Source organism: Chiloscyllium punctatum, chromosome 4 (genome assembly GCF_047496795.1).
Source record: "Chiloscyllium punctatum isolate Juve2018m chromosome 4, sChiPun1.3, whole genome shotgun sequence".
Classification (NCBI taxonomy): domain Eukaryota; kingdom Metazoa; phylum Chordata; class Chondrichthyes; order Orectolobiformes; family Hemiscylliidae; genus Chiloscyllium; species Chiloscyllium punctatum.
In genome coordinates this window covers 78,220,665-78,227,336 of record NC_092742.1, presented here as the reverse complement: position 1 = coordinate 78,227,336, position 6,672 = coordinate 78,220,665, and positions in this window count along the sequence as shown.

Below are 6,672 nucleotides of genomic sequence, written 5' to 3'. Positions count from 1 at the left end.
CCTATCTAGGCTCATTTCCAGTATTGAGTTCAGACCTGCCTTGTCCCTATTGGACTTACTACGTACCGACTAAAAAAAGTTCTCCTGAAATTAATTTAAGAATCTCTACCTTGCACACTAAAAGCATCCTAGTTAATTTTGGGCTTGTTAAAATCTACTATTACTGCCTTAGTATCAAACTTCTCTGAAATGTAAATTACACATTTCATCTTCTATATATCTCTGACTGTTTGTTTGGCCTTGTTTGGGTGCACTTCCAACAGTATGTTTACCCCTATATGTTTTTGTTACTTACACTCATTTGACCTCATTTCCTGAGCCTTCCAAGACATCGTCCTTCTTCACTGCTCTAATTGATTCCTTGATCAATATTGTGACCTCCTCTTCTGCTTGTATTCTCCCTCTCTAGCTTGTCTGAATCCCCTATCAACAGGAATGTTGAGCTGCTAACTCTGCCCAACTATCAGTCAAGTCTTGGTCATCGCTATGTTATCATACTCCCATGTGCTAATCTGTGCCCTCAGCTTTATTCCTCAAGCTCTTTGTATTAAAATATATTCCATTTAAACTTGTTAACTTCTTTCTTGTGAGAATTCTTTTAAAGAATGGGTTAATATTGTTGTGATGTGATTGGTTAGTGCTGCTTATATTTGTACAGAAAGAAAACATTTATTAGCTTTCTAGTTGCAAACAACATAGTTTTGATGCAAATTTTAAGAAGTTTAAATTGCATTAATATTTGAATTCAGTTCATCAACATTTGAAAAAAGAACCGTTAATAGCTTGAACTTTCTGAAGGATTTCAATAAGGTCGCATATAACAGTTTGGGGAATTTGAGGACTGCAGATGCTGGAGAGTCAGCGTCAAAAGGTTTGATGCTGGAAAAGCACAGCAGGTCAGGCAACATCCGAGGAGCAGGAAAGTTGATGTTTATGCCTGAAATATTGTCTGTCCTGCTCCTTGGATGCTGCCTGACCTGCTGTGTTTTTCCAGCACTGCCCGTTTTGACTCCCACAACAATTTAGCACTTAAAATTCAAGCACATGGGTTTGGGGGTAATGTGCTGACTTGGATAGAGAATTAATCGGCAGGCAGTAAGCATGGAACAGAAATTAATGGAAAATATTAGCCTATTATAATGGGTTTTGTTGAGGAAGTTAGAAAGCCACAAAGGGATCAGTTCCAAGTTCTCTTCAAGGCATACTGGGGACTCAAGGGTTAAACATTCCACTGCCAAAGAGGCTCAGTGCACTATCAATTGTAAGTCTGTCCTCTTACAGTATAGACAGTACATCTCAGTAGGGGGGAGGCTGACTGTATACCAGAAAAAGAATCCAGTGAATCCACACATGTGGATTCCTCTGCAGCCTCAGGCAAAGGTATTTGTCATCCCCAAACAAAACTGATAGCCTTAACCACAATCCTGTTAAACTGCCTCCTGCTCCCATTGTCTTACTTCTCCTCCATATTAGCATAGGTATGTGAATCCCCCATTGAGAACAGACAAAACCCTTCTGTTTTAATCTCTTCCCATCAACACATAATCATGAAGGATATGACAATCAGTCCCTATAATCCATTCACAAGTTCTCACAGGACATCAACATTTATCAGATTTTGTAAATTTATAATTGCCTATCTTAAACTATGTAATGACAATCGACCATGTAACTGATAGACCTTTTGTTTAATCCCTATAAAAAATACTCTCTTTGTGTGTAGGGCAGAGATTCGTGAAGAGGTGTCACCACAAGTAGATGAACGACCACTTCTGGTCACATTGAGAATCTCTCGCCAGCTGTCCAATAATAAAGCATCTACCTTTGTGCAGAAACTGGTGTCGTCCGAATTTGTGAAAAAAAGACATCAACATTATAGCAAAACATTTAGAAATGCATAATATGATCAAGCAGAGTCAGCATGGCTTCATGAAGGACAAATCATTCCTGACAAGTTCTTTGAAAAGGTAATGAACAGGATAGATAAACCCATGAGCTGTGGGTGTAACACATTTGGAATTTCAGAATGTGTTTGATAAAATACCACACATTAGGTCATTCAATAAGGTAAGAGCTCATGGTGTCGGAGTTGGAGCATAGCTAACTGAATATAAGACAGAGAGGTGGGATAAAGGATGGGTTTTCAGGAGCAGCCTGTAACTAGTGGTGTGCTATAAGGATCCGTGCTGAGTTTGCAATTATTTACAATAGATTTTAATGGTTTGAAAAGTGAATGTACTATAGCCAAATTATGACAAAACATTTGGTGGGATGGCAAGTGGTGAAGATGAAACAAGGAGTCTGCGGAGAGATATGAATGGGGCTAAACGAGAGGGCAAAACTTGACAGATGGAATATAACATGTGAAGTTATGTACGTTGGCAGGAAGAATATAGGAGCTCAAAGGAGTACAGATTCATAGTTCCTTGAAAGTGGAGTCGCAAGTAGATAGGATAGTGAAGACAGCATTTGGTATGCTTTCCTTTTTGGTCAGTGCATTGAGTATCGGAGTTGGAAGGTCATGCTGCACCTGTACAGGACATTGGTTAGGCCTCTTTTGGAGTAATGTGTGCAATTCTGGTTACCCTCCCATATGAAGGATTTTGTGAAACTTGAAAAGGCTCAGAAAAGGTGTACAAGATGTTGCCAGGGTTGGAGGTTCTGAGCTATAGGGAAAGGCTGAATAAGCTGGGGCTGCTTTCCCTGGACCATTGGACTCTGAGGGGTGACCTTATAGAGGTTTATAAAATTATAAGGGGCATGGACAGGATAAATAGACAAAGCCTTTTCCCTGGGGTGGGGGAGTCCAGAACTAGAGGGCATAGGTTTAGGGTGAGAGGTGAAAGATTTACAAGGGACCTCAGGGGCAACTTTTCCACACAAAGGGTGGTGTGTGTATGGAATGAGCTGCCAGAGGAAGTGGAGGCTGGTACAATTGTAACATTTAAGAGTCTTCTCGATGGGGATATGAATGGGAAGGGTTCAGAAGGATAAGGGCCAAATGCTGGTGAATGGGAATAGAATTATCTAGGATATCTGGTCAGACATGGATGAGTTGGACCGAAGGGTCCATTCTGTGCATCTCTAAATAGAGAAAAACTGCAGAAAGTTATGGACTTATTAAATTTTAACTTATGAAAATTTGCATCAAGATGTGTTGTTTGCTTTTAGTCCTTGCCTATAAATCTTAAAAGGCTAGCACCCAAGTTCAGCAGATATTAGAGTAGGCAAAAACAATTTTGTCTTTTATTTCAAAGGAAGTGGAGCATAAAAGAAGAGAGGTTTTGCGTTACCTATACAAGGGACTAGTCAGACCACAGCTGGAATGCTGTAAATAGTTTGCGCCCTTTATCTAAGGAAAGATAGACTGACATTGATGGAAGCTCAGATAGGGGTCATCAGGTATGGAAGGACTGTCTAATGAGGAGATGTTGAACACGTTGGATTATAAAAGAATGAGAGGCAATCTTATTGAAACATACAACACTCTTAGGTGATATGACAGGTATGTTGTAGGCAGAAATATTGCTTTTCCAGTGTAAAATCTGACCAGAAAGCATAATCTCAGAATAAATCGTTACACATTTAAAACAGAGATGGGAAGGAATTTATTCTCTTAGAGGGTACTGAATTTGTGTAATTCTTTACTACGCAGGGCCATTGAGGCTGGATTGTGAAGTATATTCAAGGCTGAGATAGAGAGCTTTTTAATCAGTAAGGGAATCAAGAGTTATTGGGAATTAGATAGGAAATTGGAATTAAGGATTACCTGATCAGTCACAATCTCTCTGACACAGAGCAGACTCAGTTGGTTCTATGTTTTATGGTTTTAAAAATTAGTAGTTGTAATAGCATACCGAAAATGATTGTGTGAATAAAATTCAAATGCAGACCTGATAAATAAATTGACAAGAAAGATGTTCTGCATAGAATGTTTGAGGAGCTAAGCACTAAGTTGAAAAGCAGATATCAAATATTATAGTGTAATTAGATAGATGTATATGTAGCTAAAAGCCTGGTGGGGGTTAAAGTTAGTTCTGGTTTGCGGACCACTTTCACTAATTATGGGGAAAGTAGGGACTGTACCATTGGGACAGCCATGAGTGACCCATGCTGTGACCAGCATTCTTGTGAATTGCTTAACTAGGGAAGTAGATAGGGTTCTAAACTAAGTAGGTAAAAACAATGACTATGGTGCTGGAAGAGCACAGCAGTTCAGGCAGCATCCAAGGAGCAGCAAAATCGACGTTTCGGGCAAAAACCCTTCATCAGGAATAAAGGTGGAGAGATAAGCTCGAGGAGGGTGGGGGGTGGGAAGAAAGTAGCATAGAGTACAATAGGTGAGTGGGGGAGGAGATGAAGGTGATAGGTCAGGGAGGAGAGGGTGGAATGGATAGGTGGAAAAGGAGATAGGCAGGTAGGACAAGTCCAGACAAGTCATGGGGACAGTGCTGAGCTGGAAGTTTGGAACTAGGGTGAGGTGGGGGAAGGGAAAATGAGGAAACTGTTGAAGTCCACCTTGATGCCCTGGGGTTGAAGTGTTCCGAGGCGGAAGATGAGGCATTCTTCCTCCAGGCGTCTGGTGGTGAGGGAGCGGCGGTGAAGGAGGTCCACGACCTCCATGTCTTCGGCAGAGTGGGAGGGGGAGTTGAAATGTTGGGCCACGGGGCGGTGTGGTTGATTGGTGCGGGTGTCTCGGAGATGTTCCCTAAAGCGCTCTGCTAGGAGGCGCCCAGTCTCCTCAATGTAGAGGAGACCGCATCGGGAGCAACGGATACAATAAATGATATTGGTGGATGTGCAGGTAAAACTTTGATGGATGTGGAAGGCTCCTTTAGGGCCTTGGATAGAGGTGGGCGCAGGTTTTACAGTTCCTACGGTGGCAGGGGAAGGTGCCAGGATGGGAGGGTGGGTTGCAGGGGGGCGTGGACCTGACCAGGAAGTGGTGGAGGGAATGGTCTTTGCGGAAGGCGGAAAGAGGTGGGGAGGGAAATATATCCCTGGTGGTGGGGTCTTTCGGTGGCGGAAATGTCGGCGGATGATTTGGTTTATGCGAAGGTTTATAGGGTGGAAGGTGAGCACCAGGGGCGTTCTGTCCTTGTTACGGTTGGAGGGGTGGGGTCTGAGGGCGGAGGTGTGGGATGTGGACGAGATGCGTTGGAGGGCATCTTTAACCACGTGGGAAGGGAAATTGCAGTCTCTAAAGAAGAAGGCCATCTGGTGTGTTCTATGGTGGAACTGGTCCTCCTGGGAGCAGATCCGGCGGAGGCGGAGGAATTGAGAATACGGGATGGCATTTTTGCAAGAGGTAGGGTGGGAAGAGGTGTAATCCAGGTAGCTGTGGGAGTCGGTGGGTTTGTAAAAATGTCAGAGTCAAGTCGGTCGTCATTAATAGAGATGGAGAGGTCCAGGAAGGGGAGGGAGGTGTCAGAGATGGTCCAGGTAAATTTAAGGTCAGGGTGGAATGTATTGGTGAAGTTGATGAATTGCTCAACCTCTTCGCGGGAGCACGAGGTGGTGCCAATGCAGTCATCAATGTAGCGGAAGAAGAGGTGGTGCCGGTGTAACTACGGAAGATCAACTGCTCTACGTAGCCAACAAAGAGACAGGCATAGCTGGGGCCCATATATGTGCCCATGGCTACCCCTTTGATCTGGAGGAAGTGGGAGGATTTGAAGGAGAAATTGTTAAGGGTTAGGACCAGTTCAGCCAAACGAATGAGAGTGTTGGTGGAAGGGTACTGTTGGGGACGTCTTGAGAGGAAGGCTCTCTGCCTTTATTCCTGATTAAGGGCTTTTGCCCAAAACGTCGATTTCGCTGCTCCTTGGATGCTGCCTGAACTGCTGTGCTCTTCCAGCACCACTAATCCAGATTCTAAACTAAGTAGTGAGGTTAACAAATTAATTATAAAAATATGTGCTATATTAAAGCGTAGAGATAAGACAGGCAATTAGTAACAAGAAATGAGGGTCCAAACATGGCAGGCATGGTCAGAGGAGCAATTAGGAATGCATTAATAATCAAGACTGAATGTTATAAAGGCAATGGAAAATCAAATATAAATTCTTTCATAAATGATAGCTTGCATTGAAATAGATAAATGTGATCTCATGGAGACATGGTTCCAGGATGATAAGGTCGATAACATTGAGGGATGTATGCCATTGAAAAAAAATAGAAGCTTGGTGAAAGGAAAGTTTGCACTGTTAATTAGAGACGGTATTTGTGCATTAGTTTGAGATCTTGATTATGGATATTAGGATGTAGGATTGGTTTGAGAGGAGATGAAGTATAGTAGAAAAAAGAAGCCACTGTTGAGAGTAGTCTATAGGACCTCTAACAGTAATTACAATGTAGGACATTTGTTTTGATTGGTTCTGGTTTGGATGCTGATAAGTAATTCAACTGTTCCAAGCCGGATGTAGATGGACTTTCCAGGATGTGTACTTTCCTGGATACTATCCCCCTGGTGGACCTCATAACAATCATTACAATTAGCATTACTGCTAATTCACATGTGTGTATGACTGTACCAGTAACAAAAGATAAAATCAAAGACTCCGTTGATGCAATTTGATTCTATTATCATTCAAACGACTGGGATGCATTATTTTGAGACTCTTTTGCTGACTCAAGTCCACATATTGGCAGCAACTACGATGGCTCGCCAGC